At 38.1% G+C, this 25321-nt stretch overlaps 2 long non-coding RNA genes across 3 annotated transcripts; one reads left to right on the top strand and one right to left on the bottom strand.

Annotated features, from left to right (window-relative positions):
* Positions 1–3053: 3053 nt before the first annotated feature.
* Positions 3054–7238, bottom strand: LOC109204635 (uncharacterized). Of its 2 annotated transcripts, none has more exons than XR_002064158.2 (4): positions 7027–7238; positions 5219–5329; positions 3632–3908; positions 3054–3111 (listed from the first exon to the last, which is right to left on the bottom strand). It is a non-coding gene; the product is annotated as an uncharacterized LOC109204635 (long non-coding RNA). The 2 variants fall into 2 exon arrangements; XR_003213248.1 differs by having other exon boundaries at positions 3067–3111; positions 3626–3908.
* A 15478-nt stretch (positions 7239–22716) lies between these two features.
* Positions 22717–24463, top strand: LOC109204513 (uncharacterized). Its single transcript, XR_002064008.2, has 3 exons — positions 22717–23312; positions 23730–23837; positions 23964–24463. It is a non-coding gene; the product is annotated as an uncharacterized LOC109204513 (long non-coding RNA).
* Positions 24464–25321: the final 858 nt, after the last annotated feature.

The following is a 25321-nucleotide window of genomic DNA, read 5'->3' as shown; positions in this document are numbered from 1 at the left end:
CAATGACAACTCTCTAAGCCACACTTACTTCCTGTGTCTGTACACAAATAGAGCACAACAGAAAAGTTCTAACAATTTGTTGTAAAAAAAAACCAAAAAACAACAAAATAAAAATAAAAAATGCTCTGTTCAAATGGTCTCTCATGAGACATAAAGAAAACACAGAATTCAAATTAAAAACAACTAGCACTTACACCAAGGGTACCTTAAATTTATAGTCACACTGAACATGGCAAGTTTCCCTGTGTGAACACATGTAGAGAGCAAAGTTATTTTTCATTCGATATGATAGTTTATTCAGTAACACTACAGCATAATTTTAGTTTTCTTTCATTTCCAAAAATGGTGTCTGGCAGTAATGTCACCGAGGGGGCATGGTTATTCAGGAAACTGTGTAGGAGGCTTTTGAAGAGATGCAAACCTTCAGGTTCTCAGAACTAATTTCACTTCCTATGGAGCATGAAACAAAATCACCCAATAATTTCCAATGTGTGTAAAATTGTGTTTTCTTTATTTCTATAGCATGTTGATTAAAATACTACACATGTGAAGCTGCAGCCTAAATCTGCAAGGAGACATTGATGACCAAAGTGTCAGATGGCAGCAGGAATAGCATGTGTGGAAACAGTAATTAACACTTGATATCTTGGTTTCTTTTTTTTTAATCATTCAAATATGATGTGTAAAAACAACTGTTGGTGCATGAGTGTTTAATGTTTACCAGACTTTAAAAGAGTTTTTTCTTTGTTGTTTTACAACAGAACATAGAAGCTTAGAAAGCATAAAAGCATATTTCCTAACTTTATAAGTACCAGTCCATTTATCATAGTGCTATTAAAAGGGAAAAAGCAAAATCTTTCACCTGCACAGTTCTGCTTACTGCTGCAATTGTCATTGGCCCATTGGGGCAACATGTAACACATGTCATCTTGACTTGTTTTCTTGAAACAATGGCAATCTAAAAACTTATGATTTGCCTGCAGTCAAAAATATATCAACCAAGTTTAAAACCTTAAAATTTTATCTAGTGGCTGAGATTCTGTAGAAAAAATTGCTGTTATCTTTGATGGAAATGATGGCATTTTTCAAAATAATGTCTGCAGAGACAAACATGCATTTTGGTGCTTTTATAGAGTTTGAAATATGGAAGAAATATAGTATCATCAGAATCCAACTATTTTTAGACATTGAATTTATAACACTGAATTTTTATCCTCCAAATTTCCCTGCAAAAATATTCACCTGCAAAAATTCACCTGCAAAAAATTCAACTGCAAAAATTCACCTGCAAAAATTCACCTGCAAAAAATTCACCATCAAATATTCACCTGAAAAAAATTCACCTGCAAAAATTCACCTGCAAAAAATTCACCGTCAAATATTCACCTGAAAAAAATTCACCTGCAAAAAATTCACCGTCAAATATTCACCAGCAAAAAATTCACCTGCAAAAATTCGCCTGCAAAAATTCAACTGCAAAAGTGATGAACTTAAATGACCCAAGCCAGAGCAATCAGCACTAGATCGAGTCGAGCGGCTCTCAGCCAATTAAATTACGCTGTTTGATCACATGACATCGTTAGCCAGCAGTGTGTCTCCTAGAAGATAGCTGTTTAGAGGTGAGGGATTAAGGCTGTATCCCAATTCAGGGTCTGCAGCCTTAAAGTACGCAGCCTCAACGGTCTTCAAGGGCCGCGTACTCAAAGACCGCTAAGGCCGGAAGTGCGAGGCTCGTGAAAAGGGACGGTCTAGCCTCCGTCGCGCTTCCCAGGTTGCCTAGCAACCATAACACCAACCGCTGGAAACGTTTCATACAGCTTTGTTTGACAGAAATGAAGGAGAACATATTTTGTTCGTGTGTTTGTTTCTACACCAGCTTTGTGTGATTTAATAAGTATCTGAGGCTGAGACCACAGGACTGTAAAACATGATTGTTGGCCTTCATATCTGTACTGAACAGTCATTTAAGATTAGCTAGTAAACAACAATTAGCCAATGTTGTTCATGAGACTAAAGTCAGTGTAAATATGATATGGCCAATATTATAGTTATTATATTAATCATTATAAGTTATTACAGCAGTGAGTTTGAACTCTCAAATCAAATAACTTCTATTGTCACATCACATGTGCAGGTACAGCACATGTGAGTGAAATTCATGTGAGTGAACTCTGTGTCAAATACTGAGCTTCAGTAAAGATTCAAGTTGCAGTTATTTATAAGTCCTATCACCTTAAATCTTCACTCAAAGACAAATATCTTTGACAGTGCATATATAGGTGTATTATATATAAGAGACAAATGTTGTTCATTTAATATGTTGGCATTACTAAATTTGGCTCAATGCTTACATATATGTGTAAAAAGAAAATGTACGAGCTGTGAAAACTGTTTCTAATAAACAAAGAGTAGACTGATATATTAAATATTCCTTTATTGGGTGAGAAAATCAGACCATGTCATAACTGCTTTAAGTCACACAGAATAGATATCAGAGCCTTAAACAGGCCGACTTCTGCTAAATGGGTCAAACTGGGCAGAAAGTATACAAACACATGACATCCTTATAGAATATGATGTAACACTATAGATCAACTTACCTCAGAATATATAAAGCATACAAACAATTACAACAATATGATGCAACAAACTACTAATCCAAAATACTCAAAGCTTCATAGAACTGAAACAAACATTTATCTTTAGCTCCGTTCTGCTGCTGATACATACTTTAGGTTTCTGAATATTAAACTTGTTGCTGCCTTTCATAGTGTGTAACTTGAAGGCCCTGAGTACTTTCTCCCACACTGAAAACACTGGGATGATAACATTATTTGAACATTACCTAATAAGACTGATTCAGGACAGACAATTAGTTATTTTAAATGTTTCTAGCAGTCCTTCACAAACAGGGAACAGTCTGTCTATTCTCTCCATCTGTCAGCTGCTGCTGGCTCTTCCTCCTCCTCTTCCTCACACACTGCTGAGTTTGTCCTGGTGGATCATCAGGGGTGCAAAGCCTCACAGATGATGTGCAGCAGTGGGTCCCTCAGTCTGTCCTCACTCTGGACACTTGCAGTTGTCACACATGGAAATCAAATGTGTGATAAGCTGCAGGATTCAAACACAAGTGTAACTTGTAAATACATGTTCATACTTTTATTCCACAATCAGAGAGAAAGAAACAGAGAGAGAGTGCAGGACAGACAGACAGGTGACAGTCTCAGGTGTACACACTGCTACAAAACAGCACAAGAGAAGTAGGATTTAGTGTTTGTGTTATTACGAGTGCTAAACAAGAAGAGTTCCCAGATGGTCCAGTGGACACATGTGTGACTCCTGTGATTAAAGCATCTTTCTTTCAGCTTAACGAGTGAACCGTCAGCTCGTTCAAACACACGTTAAAGTCCGTTTGGCTCCACACCACCGAACAGAGGCAGCAATATAACATAGCGAACATTAACAGTGCAGTGAATCCTGCTTGTGCCGTCATATTCAGGACTGCAAACCGAGCAGCATCACTGACTTTCAGCTTGTTGTGTTTGTGGATTTATGACTGACTTTAATTATCCATAAAATCATCACATTCTCTGTAAGAGAATCAATGAGTACTAAAAATGTGCACCTTTACCTGTGTGTTTTCTGGAACAGGAACAGGGTGATATCTGTGACACAACTCCCACAGCTGGTTGGGACTCGTGTTGTTTTCTGTTCGCAGTGGATGGTTGTCCCATCCACTGCAAAATGTATTAAAATCATCCTCCAGTCGAGGAAGAAAGATGTAATGGCAGCAAAAGAGGTGTGCAGCATTTGAAATGTCAAGAAGGCCTTCTTCCTCAAGGTTGTGAAGAACATCGTAGTAAATGCATGCAACGGCCACCCAGAGGTCTCTCCACAGTCGCTCTATTCTGAAATAATATATATAAAAAAAAAAATATTTAAATTAGGTATGGCCTTTCTTTGGTGTGTATGAGAAATTCCCTGCTTGTTTCTAACCCTACATGAAATGTGTGCATGACAACAGTAATAATATATTATCAGGGCATGTAGGAAGGACCCAGGCATATCACTTAAAAGGTGCCAAAAGGGTTGTAATGATCAGTGGCAATACATGAGATGACAACCAGACCATTAACACAGAATGAACATTCAGGGAAGGAAGTAACAGACTGGAAAAGGTGTGTGAATAACTAAAAATAGGGCAGAGTCCTGAAGGCTCTTTGGGGTTTGTAGGACCTGTCCAATATTTTCTTCCTTGAGGGGTAAATGATGGAAATTGAAAGAAACAACAACAACAACAACAACACCTGACACATATGAGACAATATATCCTGCTGGATAGGGCACTGTTCTCTAAAGACATTTTACTATAAAACTTTTTTCATAAAACTATTGTTACGTTCTTTGTCTAGGCGAGTATCGAACGCAACAAGAAGTTGGCCCACCCACACACCACCCAAATAAGTACACAAACCACAATATCTTCTAAAAGTGCTAAGCAGCCATTTATTTTGCTTCAGCTGTGAGCAGTGCCAAAAATAACAAACAAAACTCCCTACTGGTCCCTATGCTGTCCTACACAAAATAAAAACCAACCAAAAGACAATCCACTTACCTAACTTTCTAACAAAAACAGGAGAAAACTTAAACAAAAATGGCTTCTCACGCCTACTAGGCTGCTGCAGTGAAGGATATATACACAAGGTGAACAAAATGTACGATCGCTACTTGACAAAACTATTTACAAAACTAAGACACTAACACCAAACACACGAGTGGAACATGGTGGATACACAGACGGACCAGCCAGCACAAAGACAGAAGACGCGACTTAAATACACACAGAGAAACACAGGGAGATTACACACAGGTGGGGAACACAGCTGGGAATAATCAACCAGACGAGACAGAGGTAAAACTGAACACACTCACATGAGACGCAGACCTTCACAATAAAACAGGAAATGAGAACACTACACCAAGACGAAGACCTGACACAGAGACAGAATGACACATGGACCCTGAACTAAACTAAACGTAAGATACAACCGAGAACAAAATCCTTAAACATGACATAAAACAAAACACTGACAACATTAAATCATAACATTATATCCTTTAAATGTTTATGTATTTTTAAATAATGGAAATAAAGCTGCAACACCTTCCATCTTATGTCAGAAACATTTGAGGTTGACAGTATTTTATGAGAACAAACCTCTGATTGTGCACACTCATTCCTGAAATGAAACTGCCTCTTCCTGTGCCACGAACAGTAAACATCAGCCATGCAACCTCCACATTTTCCCATCCGTGGTTGCAACGAATCCTGAAAACAAAGAAAAGTACCTCAAAACATTCGAAGCTTTAAACAAACTTAGATCTGATAATAAAGAACAACTTATGCCTTAATCAGAGTGTTTTTAAAAAATGTAAAAGAATCCTTAAAATCTTTGATTGCTACTGCTCTAGAAGGCATAAAAAAAAAAATTGTGTCATGAATGCACTTTCCAGCATGTGTCAGTATGAAGTTTAATTTAACACAGCTGTTAAAACATTTCTCAGGATTTACCGGGTTGGTAACAATTATTTAGATTTATTGAATTTATAGGAAATTACACAAGTGCCATCTTGTATCATTATGATCTGTGTAAAGAGACAAGTTTAAGAATATTTTTGCAAAAATACGTTAAAGTTGGAAGTAATTGGCCGATGTTCCAATCTTGAAGATCAGCTGTGCCCATTTGTTGCACATTGTGGGAATGGAAAAGTTGAGGCCCTTGCAGGCTACCCACAATTTTCCCCAAACTGAGCGACCCAGCTAATTCAACACCTTTACCAAGCAGTGCTGTTATGTAATTGGATACAAGGGGTGAGACAGTAATATTTTCCCTCCTTGGTTGTAGCTCCCTGACATTACAAGGGTAATCATTTTATGATGTCGGGTTCAGTGTTACACCAGGATTTCAAATACAATATCATCATCAATAAGAATTAGTATTATCATTTCAGAATTGTAGGTAACCACTTTTAAATGCCATAGACTACTTATTTGTTTAATTTGATGTATTCTCTCTAGGAGAAAGCAGAGGGAATATCCCGTTTAACTTATGCTATCTGTTTAAGTTTAGATTTGTAAAGATATTGACCATATCCTTTTCTGAAAGTGTGGATATAATGGATGGGGTAAGGTACTGTCATGCCACAACTTTATAGTTGTTAAATTCTGGGTACAAGTATACATGCCCATCTTGTACATGTTTTTTAATATTATTATCATCATCATCATCATCATCACCATCCTACCCAATTACATGTTTCTTTTACTCAGGTTATGCTGTTTTAATGACTTTACAGTATAATTTACATTGTGTTCCTTCAATTTTCCCTAATTGTATGTTATATTAATCCCATATTTCCGTTTTAATATTTCTAATGTTTGCCTTGTTTTCTTGCCTTGCATTTACACCTAAATTTCCCCAACAAATGATGTTTTAATTCACAACTACTCCAGTGAAACACGAGTCTCCCATCTTCCTGATACCGGTCTCGAGTTTTTGGTCACTAAAGCACACCAACTTCATACTGACGGACATATCACTGCCCTATTCCCGCCTTGTCTGACCGTGTTTTGTGGCTTTGGTTCACTTTACCTCACTCTTCCCCATTCTTGTCATTAAATCAGGCCGTTCTGCAACCATGGCAGCCATTCACTCTATGGCTTTATTCATGGTGTATTTTACCCCTTCACCAAATGCCGTTCTCGTTTCCCACATTATATTTGCAGTGTTCGTCTATCTATCAACATCTGTGGAGTATGGTTTTGTAGCGAGTATCCTATTTTGTAGAGCACAGCATGTAAAGGTTAGCTCGGTTAGCAGGATGGTAGCATGTAGCGCTTAGTGAGACACGCATCAGACGAGTTGAGCAAAGACCCCGTCTGTGTACTTTTATACGTGACCAACGGATTTAAATAAAATTAACGTTTCAAAAGACAAACTTGAAGATAAAACATAATATACTTACCGGAGAACCGCCAGGGTTTGCCGCTGCCATCTTGCCGCTCCTGAATTCAAAACTGCCTCTGCAGACAGGCAGGGGAGGCGCGGAAATTTTCTTTGAGTTAGTCAAACGTTTTCCTCAGTTCGAGTAGATGATAAAATAAAAGAAAAATGAATGGGATTTTAAGTAGGACTAGGCGTCCTGTAATGATCTCTATTTAGGAGAAAAACTTAATCCCTCACCTCTAAACAGCTATCTTCTAGGAGACACACTGCTGGCTAACGATGTCATGTGATCAAACAGCGTAATTTAATTGGCTGAGAGCCGCTCGACTCGATCTAGTGCTGATTGCTCTGGCTTGGGTCATTTAAGTTCATCACTTTTGCAGTTGAATTTTTGCAGGCGAATTTTTGCAGGTGAATTTTTTGCTGGTGAATATTTGACGGTGAATTTTTTGCAGGTGAATTTTTTTCAGGTGAATATTTGACGGTGAATTTTTTGCAGGTGAATTTTTGCAGGTGAATTTTTGCAGGTGAATTTTTTTCAGGTGAATATTTGATGGTGAATTTTTTGCAGGTGAATTTTTGCAGTTGAATTTTTTGCAGGTGAATTTTTGCAGGTGAATATTTTTGCAGGGAAATTTGGAGGATAAAAATTCAGTGTTATAAATTCAATGTCTAAAAATAGTTGGATTCTGATGATACTATATTTCTTCCATATTGAAAGATTGTTTCAGACATCTGCTGCACTAAAACACAAGACTGCCCCCTGGTGCTGCCTCCTTTCTCCTGTGCCCTTCACTCTTCCAGAGTGGATGGAAGAGCCTGAGTATAAATGCAGCACACCTGAGCAGGCTGGGCTTAGTGAACTATAAAGCAGCCCTGCCAGAGCTCCCTCCTCTCCTCCTAATCCTTTGTTTTTCTTTGTTTCATGCATACAATCACTCATTTCTTTGCCACTCATTTAGACAATGCACACACATTGCTGACTGCTGACAGTCACATCATTTATATATTCTTAAATTAAAGATTGTGATCAAATCAAAATAATAAATGCAGTCTATAATATATATGTTGCAGAAGAGTCCAAGTGACGAAGGAAACGAGCAAAGCTTTCTCCAAAGGACCAGCTCCTCCACCTTGGAGAAGCTGAAAGGCTTCACCTGCGGGGCTGAGCCCAGTGTCGTCAGCATCATCATCCGGGAAGAAACAAAGACAGACGATGCTGGTCAGGAAAATGGTGATTGGCCTCATGGTGCTACAGATCAACCCACTCATCTGAAATGATGCACTTGCGCTTTGGGATCTTTTAAACATCATTAGGCGCGTTGCTGCGCACCGTCAGTCTGTGACCGAGCGCAGAACAAGCGCTCACAAAGCAGCAGTTCGGGGATGACTTCAAACACATGGGTCCTCTGTCGGACTATAGGAAAACCCGGACATTTTCATCAATCTCAAAAATCCCCCCGGACAGAACGTGAAAAGTGGACATGTCCGGAGAAAAGAGGACGGTTGGTCACCCTAAGTTACTGTCCCTCCATTTAGAAAGTATCATCTGCAGTATTTAAACACAGCACTTCTTGTTTTTCCTTCCAGATTCATTCCTGTAGTGTCAGGTGGTTGTTTTAGGATGAAGCCAGCTCCATGTCCATCAGCAAGCTCTACCCATGGAGTACTGGTACACGAGAGCACTGATTAGACCTTCGAGTCAACATGAACAGAGATTTTACAAGCTTGAGACTAATTAACCTGGGAGACCAGCAGAGTCTGATTTGCATGTCTGGCTGAACACCTTTGTAAATCTGCCTGACTACCTGATACAACGACTTGAGTTCATGATCTGCGGATCCTTGCAGATTAATCTTGTGGAAGAATGAATAAATATTTTTGAGTTTATTTTGCATCATTCTGATTTGTTCTGTTTACAATCTTGTCATTAAAATCTGTGAACTTGTTGGACCATCTGCTTTGAGTCTTTTGGTAACAAAACATAACAAAATAATGTGAAATTGAACTCAGCTTTCCAAAAGTCTGGTTATTGACAGTTAATTTATCATTTAAAAAGGGGGCTAGTTACTTCTTCACACAGGGCCAGGCAGATTTGAATATCTTGTTACTCTTAACTAATTTTAAAACTGCATTTTGCATTTATTGAGGTTCTCTTTCTCTAATATTAGAATTTGTTTGATTTGAAACATGAGTGACACACGAGAAGAATAAAACACTATATATTTGTTTATATTTGTTCACAGCACTGTATATTTAATGTGCAGTATTGTCATGACCTCTTGTGTCTCGTCTTCTTGGTTTTGCCTTTCTATCTCTTAATGGAAACTGGTGAATTGAGGTGACCTGGGAAGGAATGCAGCAGAGCTGAACAGGTTGAGGTCAGGCTGGCTGTTCTTAAGCTATTTATTGTTTTTTTTCTACATGCATACACTTGATGTAGACTTGTCACTCATTTAGAAACTTCATACTGAGGTGCTATGAGTCAGATTATTGTTCAGTTTCTTCTCTTTGGTTAAAATACTGACATCTAAAGACAACGTGTGGTCTCTTTCTGTTTCACATGCTTGTTTAAAAACAACTGCCTGTGGTTTTCTTGAGTGTTTGGGTAGACTGAGTCATTTCCTGGCTGGTTTCGTACCAGTCTCTTTGCTCCCTTTTTCCGTCAACTGGGGATATAAAATGTATCAAACTTTAACAAAAAAGCCCAACAAATAATTACAAATGTGTATGAATATGTGTTCTGCTTCTTCTATAGCATGTGATTAAGATGCTACACATGTGCAGCATCTAAACCTAAATCGTGTTGCAACCTTCAACTGTTGGTTGCTCAGAATCATATTGACACTTCGAGGATGCACAATAACTTTGCATGCAACAACAGTTTTGGTAAAGTGGCTTTTAAAAATGTTTCCTGTTGTCTCTTGATGGTTATATTGTGGTAAAACTAAAAGGCTAAAAGAAAAGTAAAAATTATTTGGTCTGCCGAATAATTATTTTAGTTGTTGCTGAACTTTTACATAGCTAAAATTCAGAGTACTCTGATTTCAAGCTAGAACAAATGATGATTTTATAATCCTAATTTCCTAAATGAAAACTTAATACATGTCTCTAATAATATGGACAATAAATAAAGAATGTTTGATGAAGCTTCTAGTTTTCCTACTTTAAGATTTATGGTGGGCTGCTGCTCTTTGTGATACAAAGCATAGCAGTGATTACAAAAATGATGTATTTAATAACAAAATAGAGAGAAAGAAAAGAAGTAAGAACAAGGCAGCAGGACTCAGCGGGGTTTCTCTGGTGAAGTGACCAAAAGTTACAGAGAAAAAGACAAAATGTTCCAGGCCAGTACAAACCACATGTACCATACATGTCCTGTGTAGGCAATATTAGAAATTCAGTGATCACTGAATTTAGATAAACAGATAGATAGATCGATAGATTAATAGATATAGATATATATGACACAACAGTTTGTATAATTTTAACAATTATATGATTATCATTGATACGTCATTTAAAGTAATTCAGGATGTGTCCTATTTAAATACTGTATTGCTCAAGTATTAACTTTTCCTAAAAGCAAATATAAAATATCAACAGAAAATATGTAAATGCTTTATTTAAAAATAATTTTAACCTGGGGTATCAGGATTTTTTTTGTTTATTTCTTTTCATGATAGTGAAAGAAGGATCAGAGCATATGTAGAGCGTGTGGGGCGACGTTTGGAAGTAGTTGGAGTTGAAGTGTATCTTCGGTTTGATTAACTATAGAAAGTGGACTTGATTTGGATAACAGATATTCAGATATTGTATTTGATAAATCATGTAGTAGGTAGGATAAGAGGAGTGGTGGTGCAGGTTTCAGCTGAAGCCCATACATGCCCGGTAAGACAGAAACTTCCTTTTCGGCTCTTGTATCATCCAAGAGCTTCGTTGAAGCATTGAGAAACTGCAAACAAGAAGCCCGCATTGACCGCATCAAGCTGGTTAATAACAAAATTCTGGTTACATGAGAAGAAACTTATTATGTGATGAGACAACAGGGTTATGCTGTATGTTGTGTGCAGTGTTGGTCAAGTTACTTGAAAAAAGTAATCAGTTACTAATTACTGATTACTTCCCCCAAAAAGTAATCCCGTTACTTTACTCATTAATTATTTTCAAAAGTAATTAATTACTTAGTTACTTAGTTACTTTTTAAAAACACGATTTACAACCTGAATAGGTGATAAAGCGATAGATCTTTCAGCCCAATTCTACTTTTTCTGCATAATTCATCATACAAAATGTAATCAAATGGAAAAGTCTCTTTTTAAAACTTGTTTTATTAGTTTTAATCTTTTAACTTTATGCATCAAGCAAAAATTAAATTATATGCAACATTCTCTGACTGGAAGAAATTTGTTTAACATTTAAACCTATTTTCTGCACATTCCAGCACATAAAATAAAATATTTTTTTGTGTTTACACTCACTCTTTCAAATAGATGCAAGTAAAACACAACAGAAAATAAATAAAATCAAAGACTAGCAGTCCTGTTGCTCTATTTTCACCTGTAAAGCAGGACTGGGGTAGGCGGAGGTTTACCCTGGTGCAGGTGTGCTGCAGCGGTCAGTGGAAGAATCCGCGAGTTTCTCTGTGAATTTCACTCGGTGCTTGCTTGGAAGTTAAGGGGTTTTTTCACTGTAAAAAGAAGTTTTCTTCCCACGCACAACGGACACTAATGTTTTTGTCGCTTTTTATGGAATCAAACTCAAAATAAGGTCAGTACTTCCACGCTTTAAACGCTGCATGCTACACTCTGTCCCGCACTCGATATATTATGATCTGCACACAGCTGTTGTCATGAACGTTGCACTGGCTTATGTCACTGTCATGAGACGTTCTCGCAAAAAATCACGGTTTTAGTAACGCAGTAACGCAGCGTTCCTACGTGAAAGTAACTGTAATCTAATTACCGTTTTTGCAATAGTAATCCCTTACATTACTCGTTACTTGAAAAAAGTAATCAGATTACAGTAACGCGCCCATCTCTGGTTGTGTGTGGCTGATTGGATGAATGTTTGAGATTAAACTGGCTGATGATTTGTATTTTGTTACTAAGTTGAGCCCCCCCCCCCAAGATGAAGAACATGTGATTTAACAAGGCCTTTCCTTTCTTTTCTTTCGTTTCTTTTTTTCTTTTTATTTTGGTACTTTCATAATGCACTGAAAGTTTTGTTTGATAATCCCTATGGTTTGAGCAGATCTGCACGATTAGAACGAAAGCGCTATACGGCATGTCGTTGGGAAAACTGTTGCAAGTGAGCTTTTCCACATTAAAATGGGTTCTGGAGGAAGCCACTTATTCCTGTCTAAAAGGATTCAGCGAGGTAATCCAGTCTAAATTCTTTTTCTTTTTAATGTCGTCATTTTGCTGAGGGTGGAAACGAAATGCGACGATAAATTCCACTATCAGCAAAGAAAGAATGAATGAATGAATAATGAGTGAAAATAAAAAAAATGGGGAACTGACTGACTGGTTAAAGCCGACAAAAGCTGACAAGACTTGACTGACTTAACACCACTATGCGAAGTTAAACCCCACGTCGACGTGACAAAGGTGTGGATGTATCTCTGTGTGTGCCTCTTGTTGCAAGAGCAGGAGGAGACCGCAGGAGGAAACTTGGGTCACATGACTATGTCAACTATGTTTTTTGAATTTACCAAGGGTGTTATTCACCACCTTGTGTTGCTCACAGAGGTCACTGTGAGAAAGTGTGTATACACCTGCGCAGCGCTAACATTTCCATTACTTTTCTACAGCAGAGCGTTAATCATGTGATTTGATTATGTGGTTTACAGCAGGACACAACTTAATGTTTTTCTACCACATGGTTACTGAGTTTTTTGTGAAGAAAACTGTGGTTACAGGCCATATGTTGGTGATGAAATTACACTGTGTTGTTGAGAAAATGTTGAATATTACAGGGGAAAAAGTGAATACAGTGTGATACATACTGTGTTAAAACCAGTGTTATTTCTTTTTACAGCAGAGTGTTAACTTTATAGTCTTTTTACAGCACCTCTGGAATCTGGATGACCTAGGCCTGACCTAGGATATTACTGCAAATGTTTCTCTTTAAGAGTGCTTGTAAAGGATTCAGCACAGACAGACAAGTGACAATTGAACAGATGTGCAGTGGTTACTGAATAGTTGAATGGGTCTCATTATCTGACCACTATTGAGCTCATGGTGAGTGACAAACTTAAGGAAAGTCACTGATTACAATGTGGAATGACGTTGAGATGTTCAATGATTTTGGAGCAAATTATGGAAAAAAGTAGAGGTTTAATGAGTTTAGAATAAACCTGCAATGATACTTGTCTCTGTGATGCTGAATACTTTATTACTCTTATGAGCTGCAGTTGGTTGCAAATGTGAATTTGTTTTAACTTAAAGACTTTGTTTTCTAGGATACAGACTCCAGGTGGAGCTGGGAGTTAAACAAATCTTAACATTTAACTGCTGACTAATGTTTTGACACAGGGTTACAGGTTTGGAGTGGAGCTGCTCCAAGAGGGAAACCCTGGAGGTTTTTTTTTTTTTTTAGGGAGAATGCGCAACATTCTTGTGCATGTCTCATTGTGTGGGAGTTGACACATGGCGAGAGCTGTGTGGCGAGAGGAGTGTCAATTTTTAGTTTTGCAGGTGTCGTGAGGTGCCATGACAAGAAGGAGTGACTGAGGGGATCGTCCACAAGATGGAAGCTGAGGCCAGGAGAGAGTCTTCAGGAGGATCAGAGATCATCTTCAGCACATCAGACATGGAACATGCGAAACTGAAGGATGAAGGGAGCGTGCCAAGCTCCAAAAGTGACAGCGCAGAGGGGGACCAGCGATGGAATTGTGGTTCTGCGTGGAGCACAGATGCTAGGAGACTGGGAAATAGCTGACACCACTTTTCCCAAGGATGAAGATCACCTAAAGTGTGTCACTTTGCCATGCAGATTTGATGCTCTGCAGAGAAGCCCCTCTGCGAGGGGTATGAGGGGCCGTACAAGCCAAAATTCATTCTTTCACTCTCACACACATACATTCTTCTTTCACACACCTATACTTTCACTCTCACATACATATACTTTCACTCTCACATACATATATTCTTCTGTCAGACACACGTATTGTCACTCTCACATACATATATTCTTCTTTCACATACATATACTTTCACTCTCACATAGTTTTATTTTAATTTTTATATTTAGATATTTTTATTCTCATGTTTACACATATTTAACACACACATTGCAATATTGTGCTCTCTTATACATGTATTTTAATGTACATATTTACAAATTCTCACTCTAACATGCATTTTCATTTATGCATTCCTACATTTTGCTCTCATTTACATGCATTCAATATGCATTTAATCTCACAAATAATATATGTATATAAGAAGAGAATGCATACATGTCAGAAGAAAATATATGTATGCAAGAGAATAATGTATGTGAATGAAAGAGTATAGTGGAAACGGAAGGAGTTTAATGGAAACGGAAAGCTGGGTGTCTGTACCGTTGTGATTGGCTGAGAAGCACGCGCGGGTCACTTTCAAGTGTCTGACAGCATTGAGGGGGGAGAAGAAACTCGAGTTCTTCAGCAAGCTATCGGGGTGTTAAGAAATATTTTATCATCTCCTGAAACGGTCACATCGTTGTCCTCGTCACTTGATCGAGATGGGACGGGCTCAACTGCACCCAGTGTTACCCACAGCACGGTGGAAAGTGACATGAGGGAACTTTTTAGACCAGCTAACACCCAGGTAGCTTCAACGAGCCAAGTAGCTACACGGAGTTCGACTGGAGTGGGGCAGTCTTTTATGGCGTTATTTTTGTGCCACTCACTCATAAAATGTGTCCGTCATAATAATGTTACAGGCTATGCTAGGCTTTGGCCCACATCAGTCTAAAATTGTATGTAACCATGAATAACGTGTTTTGGAAACTAACTGCACAACAGGCAGCACTATTAGTTATCTCAGTCTCCCAGAGTAGCATTTCTAATTTTGATTGAAACTGTCAGAGAAAACGGCAGCCTCGAGCAAGCCAGGATATTAGTTTACAGAGGCTGTTAAAATTATATGTCTAACATTAAAATGTTGGTGACACAATAATTTCATCCTAATGGCACTGACATATTCATAGGGTTAATTTTTGAGACAAAATATCATGAGGTAGTCATGATTTTGCAAATATTCCACCTTGTAGCGCAGTTTGCACAAATTGTTTTAAAAATGCACTCACCCTACAAACATTACTGATGAGTCAAGATCTGCACAAATTGAGAGAAACACTGAAGCAGCTACACATTTCATTCTTATTGTCATGTATGTGCTATTTGTCAGGTGACAGAAGAACCAACACAAAGCTCATAGAGTAATGGTGATACAAGATCACAGGTGAAATTGGATGATGACTTGGTGGTTCATTACTGTATTTGAAGCTATTTTTATTTTTGTATGATACCTGATTCATATGGAATATGGCTGAAGTAAACTAAAGTCTAAAATACTTAGTCATTTGTTTAATAGTAATTTTATATTATATAATTCACATATAAAACTATGAATTGTAATTTTAAATGGTTTAAAAGCATGTAGAATAGCATATTAAGTATTAATAGCAAGTATATTTCTCCTTTTTTTTTTTATCAAGAAGCAAAGACAAAAAGGAAAAAAAAAAAGAAACGGGACAGGGTTTGGTGGTTGAATCATCCGTCCCCACCAATGCCAAAACCAAATCTACGCCCTTGTTAGTATGGCTGCCATGCAGATACTTCAGGGTCACAACGTCTAAGCGTGACATTGGCCACTCCCCAGTTGGTCTTTGTAACAAAGAACCAGACCAACAGACAGTTTCAGCACATGAATGTTTTTATTTGTGCAAACCAGCTCCACCCCCTCCCCTGTGGTTGACTTTTCTAAAAAAAAAAATGTTAAAAGAACTGTTTGTGGTTTTATGGATGTTTAAAATATGACAGACCTTAAAAGAGTAATTTCCAGATTACCGGACACAAATAAGAGGCTTAAAAACATTAACTGAATATTTATTCACATTATGTCAGTAGGGAAAGATTTTTTTCCAGATTGAGAAGTGTCACAGCAGGGTACGACGGTGTGTTTAAGAAACAGTCCCAAAACGCAGACACGGGAGAAATGAACTAAGGGTTAACAAAAGGCGAGCTCATTACAGGGAGTGCAGAATTATTAGGCAAGTTGTATTTTTGAGGAATAATTTTATTATTGAACAACAACCATGTTCTCAATGAACCCAAAAAACACATTAATATCAAAGCTGAATGTTTTTGGAAGTAGTTTTTAGTTTGTTTTTAGTTTTAGCTATTTTAGGGGGATATCTGTGTGTGCAGGTGACTATTACTGTGCATAATTATTAGGCAACTTAACAAAAAACAAATATATACCCATTTCAATTATTTATTTTTACCAGTGAAACCAATATAACATCTCCACATTCACAAATATACATTTCTGATATTCAAAAACAAAACAAAAACAAATCAGCGACCAATATAGCCACCTTTCTTTGCAAGGACACTCAAAAGCCTGCCATCCATGGATCCTGTCAGTGTTTTGATCTGTTCACCATCAACATTGCGTGCAGCAGCAACCACAGCCTCCCAGACACTGTTCAGAGAGGTGTACTGTTCTCCCTCCTTGTAAATCTCACATTTGATGATGGACCACAGGTTCTCAATGGGGTTCAGATCAGGTGAACAAGGAGGCCATGTCATTAGTTTTTCTTCTTTTATACCCTTTCTTGCCAGCCACGCTGTGGAGTACTTGGACGCGTGTGATGGAGCATTGTCCTGCATGAAAATCATGTTTTTCTTGAAGGATGCAGACTTCTTCCTGTACCACCGCTTGAAGAAGGTGTCTTCCAGAAACTGGCAGTAGGACTGGGAGTTGAGCTTGACTCCATCCTCAACCCGAAAAGGCCCCACAAGCTCATCTTTGATGATACCAGCCCAAACCAGTACTCCACCTCCACCTTGCTGGCGTCTGAGTGGGACTGGAGCTCTCTGCCCTTTACCAATCCAGCCACGGGCCCATCCATCTGGCCCATCAAGACTCACTCTCATTTCATCAGTCCATAAAACCTTAGAAAAATCAGTCTTGAGATATTTCTTGGCCCAGTCTTGACGTTTCAGCTTGTGTGTCTTGTTCAGTGGTGGTCGTCTTTCAGCCTTTCTTACCTCGGCCATGTCTCTGAGTATTGCACACCTGGTGCTTTTGGGCACTCCAGTGATGTTGCAGCTCTGAAATATGGCCAAACTGGTGGCAAGTGGCATCTTGGCAGCTGCACACTCGACTTTTCTCAGTTCATGGGCAGTTATTTTGCGCCTTGGTTTTTCCACACGCTTCTTGCGACCCTGTTGACTATTTTGAATGAAACGCTTGATTGTTCGATGATCACGCTTCAGAAGCTTTGCAATTTTAAGACTGCTGCATCCCTCTGCAAGATATCTCACTATTTTTGACTTTTCTGAGCCTGTCAAGTCCTTCTTTTGACCCATTTTGCCAAAGGAAAGGAAGTTGCCTAATAATTATGCACACCTGATATAGGGTGTTGATGTCATTAGACCACACCCCTTCTCATTACAGAGATGCACATCACCTAATATGCTTAATTGGTAGTAGGCTTTCGAGCCTATACAGCTTGGAGTAAGACAACATGCATGAAGAGGATGATGTGGACAAAATACTCATTTGCCTAATAATTCTGCACTCCCTGTATAATGGCTGATTAAACATGAATACAAAATAAAGAAAAAGCAAACAAACTAAACTAAAACCTAAACTGGGAAAACTAGACTGTGATAACTATGACAAAGGACACATAAACATGATTATGAGCAGGAGCAAAAGAGAAGCTACTAAACAAAAAACATGAACATGCCCTGAACAGAATCATGAAAAACACTTGAAATGTGACATGGAGGAAGGAAACAGATGACCTGACAAAGACTGAATGAAAACACACAGACTAAATACACACAGGAGGTGATCAGGGGAAGTGGAAATACATGGAGAAACAGCTGACTGGAATGAATATAATGACGCCACAGGGGAAGTAAAACAAAACACATTGAACATGGAAACATCTGACTCTTCAAAATAAAAAAGAATCATTGAGAGATATGACAACACAAGGTTGACAATAAGGAACACACAGACATAAAACACATGACAGATTGGGAAAACACGGAACACAAGGAGAGACACATGAGAACAGATAAGGGAGATGAGAGCACGAGCATAACCAAAAATAAAAAACTGAGGACAAGACAGACTACATAGAGGACAAGAAAAGACTTACAAAACAAGAGTTATAGAAGAAACAAAAACTAGAATGAAACTCAACTAAATCCTAACTAATAATAAGAACAACACAAGAACTAAGATATTTCAAATATAATATAACAAATTAAAAATACAAAATGAACTCAAAATTGCTGGGTCACAGACCTAGCCCCTGACAGAGAAGATTCTTTTTACTTCAGTACGTGTGCCCCCATTTTCTGTAAACTCATAGAAATTGTCATGTGAAATTGTGTTCTGTTTCTGCATGTGGGTTAAGGTGCTATTCATGCACTGCACTCAATGGAAAATCCTGACACCTTAAACCGTTGTTACACTAGCTGCTAGTGTAACAACGGTTTAAGGTGTCAGGATTTCAACCAGTTGCTATGGTATGCGCTACATAACACTAGTTGATCTGAAACCCTACGGTGGCCCTGAAGTGCAAACCACAAAAACAAATCACAAAACGCACAACAAATTGAAAAGCGCAACAACAAATCACTTAACGCAAAAACAAATTGAAAAGCGCAAAAACAAATTGAAAAGCGCAAAAACAAATTGAAAAGCGCAAAAACAAATTCACTTAACGCAAAAACAAATTGAAAAGCGCAAAAACAAATCACAAAACGCACAACAAATTGAAAAGCGCAACAACAAATCACTTAACGCAAAAACAAATTGAAAAGCGCAAAAACAAATTGAAAAGCGCAAAAACAAATTGAAAAGCGCAAAAACAAATTCACTTAACGCAAAAACAAATTGAAAAGCGCAAAAACAAATCACAAAACGCACAACAAATTGAAAAGCGCAACAACAAATCACTTAACGCAAAAACAAATTGAAAAGCGCAAAAACAAATTCACTTAACGCAAAAACAAATTGAAAAGCGCAAAAACAAATCACAAAACGCACAACAAATTGAAAAGCGCAAAAACAAATTGAAAAGCGCAAAAACAAATTGAAAAGCGCAAAAACAAATTCACTTAACGCAAAAACAAATTCACTTAACGCAAAAACAAATTGAAAAGCGCAAAAACAAAAACCAAACCGGAAGAGGTAGGTACCAATGCTGCAACAACAGGCATCACTGATTGGATGATGGATCCGGTAGCCTTTTGAACCGGAAGTTGTTCTGTTCGGAAGTTTGGTGACTGCTCTACCAACTTTTTTCCACAACTTGGACAAAACTTGTTGGCTGTATCCCAATTCAGGGTCTGCAGCCTTAAAGGCTGCATTTTAAGGCCGATTACGTCACAGCGGCGCGCCGAAGGCTGTCCCAATTCAAAGGCTGCTCGAAATGCGGCCCTCAAATTCGGCCTTCATTTCCCTGAATTTAAGGCTGTGGCGGTGTAGACTTCGTGGCCCAACATATCCCACAAATTATAGCGCGGCAGTCACTGTGGATAATTTTGCTGCAGACGGCAGAAGCGTAGCGGCCGAAGAGTAAACTGTTAAACGTAAGTACTGAATATGATGTCACTTTTTTATGTGCAAATGTTTAATAATGAGGAACATTAAAACATTACTGTTGGCCACATGTCGGCAAAGTTATTTGCCATTAGCGATGTTTGTACTTTCAGCGTTTACTTTGTTTTAAAGCATTTAAAATATAATAATACAATAGTTGACCTTAATCTTACAGAGAATGTGATGATTTTATGGATAATTAAAGTCAGTCATATATCTACAAACACAACAAGCTGAAAGTCAGTGATGCTGCTCGGTTTGCAGTCCTGAATATCACGGCACAAGCAGGATTCACTGCACTGTTAATGTTAGCTATGTTATATTGCTAGCTATGTTATATTGCTGCCTCTGTTCGGTGGTGTCGAGCCAAACGGACTTTAACGTGTGTTTGAACGAGCTGACGGTTCACTCGTTAAGCTGAAAGAAAGATGCTTTAATCACAGGAGTCACACATGTGTCCACTGCACCATCTGGGAACTCTTCTTGTTTAGCACTTGTAATAACACAAACACTAAATCCTCCTTCTCTTGTGCTGTTTTGTAGCAGTGTATACACCTGAGACTGTCACCTGTCTGTCTGTCCTGCACTCTCTCTCTGTTTCTTTCTCTCTGATTGTGGAATAAAAGTATGAACATGTATTTATAAGTTACACTTGTGTTTGAATCCTGCAGCTTATCACACATTTGATTTCCATGTGTGACGACTGCAAGTGTCCAGAGTGAGGACAGACTGAGGGACCCACTGCTGCACATCATCTGTGAGGCTTTGCACCCCTGATGATCCACCAGGACAAACTCAGCAGTGTGTGAGGAAGAGGAGGAGGAAGAGCCAGCAGCAGCTGACAGATGTGGAGAATAGACATACTGTTCCTGTTTGTGAAGGACTGCTAGAAACATTTAAAATAACTAATTATCTGTCCTGAATCATTATTAGGTAATGTTCAGATAATTTGATCATTCCAGTGTTTTCAGTGTGGGAGAAAGTACTCAGGGCCTTCAAGTTACACACTATGAAAGGCAGCACCAAGTTTAATATTCAGAAACCTAAAGTATGTATCAGCAGCAGAATGGAGCTAAAAATAAATGTTTGTTTCAGTTCTATGAAGCTTTGAGTATTTTGGATTAGTAGTACTGCTGTGTTTGTTGCATCATATTGCTGTAATTGTTTATATGCTTTATATATTCTGAGGTAAGTTGATCTATAGTGTTACATCATATTCTATAAGGATGTTATGTGTTTGTATACTTTCTGCCCAGTTTGACCCATTTAGCAGAAGTCAGCCTGTTTAAGGCTCTGATATCTATTCTGTATGACTTAAAGCAGTTATGACATGGTCTGATTTTCTCACCCAATAAAGGGATATTTAATGTATCAGTCTACTCTTCATTCTATCAGACACAGTTATCACAGCTCGTACATTTTCTATTTACACATATATGTAAGCATTGAGCCAAATTTAGTAATGCCAACATATTACACGGACAATATTTGTCTCTTATATATAATACATCTACATATACACTGTCAAAGATACTTGAGTGTCTTTGAGTGAAGATTTAAGGTGATAGGACATATAAATAACTGCAACTTGAATCTTTACTGAAGCTCAGTATTAGACACAGAGTTCACTCACATGAATTTCACTCACATGTGCTGTACCAGTGTACCTGCACATGTGATGTGACAATAGAAGTGATTTGATTTGAGAGTTCAAACTCACTGCTGTAATAACTTATGATTAATATAATAACTATAATATTGGCCATATCATATTTACACTGACTTTAGTCTCATGAACAACATTAGCTAATTGTTATTTACTAGCTAATCTTAAATGACTGTTCAGTACAGATATGAAGGCCAGCAATCATGTTTTACAGTCCTGTGGTCTCAGCCTCAGATACGTATTAAATCACACAAAGCTCGTGTAGAAACAAACACACGAACAAAATATGTTCTCCTTCATTTCCGTCAAAGCTGTATGAAACGTTTCCAGCGGTTGGTGTTATGGTTGCTAGGCAACCTGGGCAGCGCGACGGAGGCTAGACCGTCCCATTTCACAAGCCTCGCACTTCCGGCCTTAGCGGTCTTTGAGTACGCGGCCCTTGAGGATCGTTGAGGCTGCGTACTTAAAGGCTGCAGACCCTGAATTGGGATACAGCCGTTGACTGCTCTTTCTCATAACCACGTTCGGCAGAACAACTTCCGGTTCAAAAGGCTACCGGATCCATCATCCAATCAGTGATGCCTGTTGTTGCAGCATTGGTACCTACCTCTTCCGGTTTGGTTTTTGTTGTTGCGCTTTTCAATTTGTTTTTGCGCTTTTCAATTTGTTTTTGCGTTAAGTGATTTGTTGTTGCGCTTTTCAATTTGTTTTTGCGTTAAGTGATTTGTTTTTGCGCTTTTCAATTTGTTTTTGCGTTAAGTGAATGTTTTTGCGTTAAGTGAATTTGTTTTTGCGCTTTTCAATTTGTTTTTGTGCTTTTCAATTTGTTGTGCGTTTTGTGATTTGTTTTTGCGCTTTTCAATTTGTTTTTGCGTTAAGTGAATTTGTTTTTGCGCTTTTCAATTTGTTTTTGCGCTTTTCAATTTGTTTTTGCGTTAAGTGATTTGTTGTTGCGCTTTTCAATTTGTTGTGCGTTTTGTGATTTGTTTTTGCGCTTTTCAATTTGTTTTTGCGTTAAGTGAATTTGTTTTTGCGCTTTTCAATTTGTTTTTGCGCTTTTCAATTTGTTTTTGCGTTAAGTGAATTTGTTTTTGCGCTTTTCAATTTGTTTTTGCGCTTTTCAATTTGTTGTGCGTTTTGTGATTTGTTTTTGTGGTTTGCACTTCAGGGCCACCGTAGTAACCCCCCTGACTCAGCAGTTACACTTATACCTTCACACCCCCACCTCCTGTCACCCGACTCTCAACCTTCATGGAAAAGTACTGAAATCCTCCCAGGGCCAGGCCACCCCGCTGGACACGCCACAGCACTAGCAGCATAGACTATGAGTTTTTTCTCATGTCAGAAGCTCTGCCTCAAACTGAGTACAAATGCTGAATGTCAACCAGCTGTTAGTAACATGTCTTGTAACGTGATTTCTGAAAATTTTCCCCGCATGTCTTGCAGGTGCTAACATAATTTCAAAGGGCTGCCTAAACCAGTGCATTATGTGCTGGGCTTGCACATAATGGTCTTGCTGTGAAGGGAACCTGTGTAACAGCGCTACTCCAACAGGTCCCAGTTCTGGTCTTTCGATTTTCAAAAATGTGTGAGGCCGACAGTGTTGTCACTTTAGGGGGCGTGGTCATAACCACCAGGTAGGAGGCTCTTTGAAGAAATACAAAAGCTCAGGTTCTGAAAGCAAATTAGAAAGTTGAGCCGAGATTAGCAGCAGCTTTTTCTCTCAAGAAACTGATCAGCAATTTGAGTTCATGATGCAGCTTTATGGAGCTCTGATCCTGTGTGTGACTCTGTCTGCAGGTAAGAAAATGTGTAATTATGTTTAAGGGTAAAAAGTTAAAGAAATAGTTTAACAATTCAATAGTGAGTTGGTGAGGCGTGTAAGAAAAAAGAAATGAACACTTTATCTATTTTATGTTTAAGCATTGAAACGTTAAGTCTAAGAAACAAATGTTTGTAGTTTTAAAAATATGTAGAATACACCAGACTTTAAAGGAGTCATTTCCTGTTAATTTTGGGGGCAAAAAACAGACTTAAAAAGATACAAACATATTTAGTTTTCTTGTGGTCAGTAGGGGAAATATTTTCCAGACTGAGAAGACTTCTTAAGATTTCACTTCGTATTTATGATCCAATTTCTGACAACTCTATCTCAAAGGGCATAAAAAAAACTCCCAGTAATTACTAATGTGTGTGAAATTCTTTTTATTTCTATAGCATGTGGATTAAGATGCTACACATGCACAGTTGCCGATCCTAAATCCTGCACAGACACCACTGTTTGTGATTTCAGCTTCAACCGTTGTTCCACTTTTAGAGTAGACGGTGAGTTGTTATCTCAAATCACAAGCTCTAGCTAAAAGTAAACACAAAAGCTGAATGTCTGGTGGCTCTTGGTCACATCGTGTTTTGTAAAGTGTCTGTCTGAGAATTTTCCCTCATGTCTTACAGGTCTTACTGTAGTTTTAAAGGGCTGCCAAAACAGTGAAGCATGTGTTGGGCCTATGTCCTGCTGTGAAGGAGACCTGTGTAACAGCGCTATTCCAACTGGTCCCAGTGCCATCCTGCTGGTATCTTCAGCCATCCTCAAATTTCTTTTCTGAGGTTGTGAAATGAAGTTGTTTCCCTGCTGCACTTCAGATTCTATTTTGTATCAGTAGGGAAGAAATAAACAACTTTGAAGTGCCTGATATGAAATAAAACTGTCAATGCTATTTTAATTTGTCATTTAGAGAAGTTCAGGGTTTGACATCGCCAAATACTGCATTGCAAGTTTTTGCTTCTATGCTGCACTTTTTTCTAATTCTATGATTGGTGCAATGATATGACATAAATTTTTCACCGACATTCTGATAAGTCATTTCAAGTAAATCAGGGTCTGTCCTGTTCAAATATTTTATTTCTTGAATATTCACTTTTCCTAAAGCAAATAAAAGTCCAAACAGAAAATATATTTACACGTGTGTATTTTTTTGTGTGTGTTAATGTGTTTCTTATTTCTTAATTGGGAGTTTTCTTTTTACATGTTTAAAAAAAAAATATTCCTTTATGTATTTTAAAAGGAAAGTAAGCATTGGGAAATCATCAGTTAAATACCAAATTCAAGTAACAGTTTTTAGCTGTGTCATCTCAGTTTAAACATTTTGGCAGGTTAAGATGATCTGATGCTCACAAGTTGAAGAGTTCTGTTTTCTTTGTTTAGAATTTTATTTATTAGTTTAAAGCCTATTGTGGAGGTAAACACAGACGACACGAGAGCTCTCGATTAACACTCCTGGTTTATTACTCATCACCACACAACTGAATACTTTTCCGTCCAAAACACAGCAACAACACTTCCTGAGAACTGGGTGTGAGTGGAGCCCTCCAGTGGTCCACCACACTATATGCTAAATAACTATTCTATTCGACAATTACTAGACTACTAGATTACCAGACTTTAAAGGAGCCATTTCCTTGTTGTTTTTAGAGAGAAAATAAAGGCATGTTTTCGCACAGCTTCACTTATGAATCTCTATCTTTTTTTTCTTTTTTTTTTTTTACAGAGAAGCTCTAAACAAGTTTTTAAGTTATGTTTATGACTTACTTGCAGTCAAAAGTATGCAGATCAAGATTTTATACATTACTTTGACAGGCAGTGTTAGGCAATGTTTGCTGAGGGACAAACATGCCTTTTTTGGGCTTGTATAAAGTTTGAAAAATTGTTTCAGTTATGTGCTGCACTTAAACACAAGACTGCCCACTGGTGCCGCCTTCTTTCTGCTTTGGCCTGTCTGTTTCTTCCCGAATGGAAGGAGATAACCTGAGTA

The sequence above is a fragment of the Oreochromis niloticus genome, linkage group LG12 (genome assembly GCF_001858045.2).
Source record: "Oreochromis niloticus isolate F11D_XX linkage group LG12, O_niloticus_UMD_NMBU, whole genome shotgun sequence".
NCBI lineage: Eukaryota > Metazoa > Chordata > Actinopteri > Cichliformes > Cichlidae > Oreochromis > Oreochromis niloticus.
The sequence above is the reverse complement of the archived record's forward strand: the minus strand, read 5'-3'. Positions and strand labels throughout refer to the sequence as shown.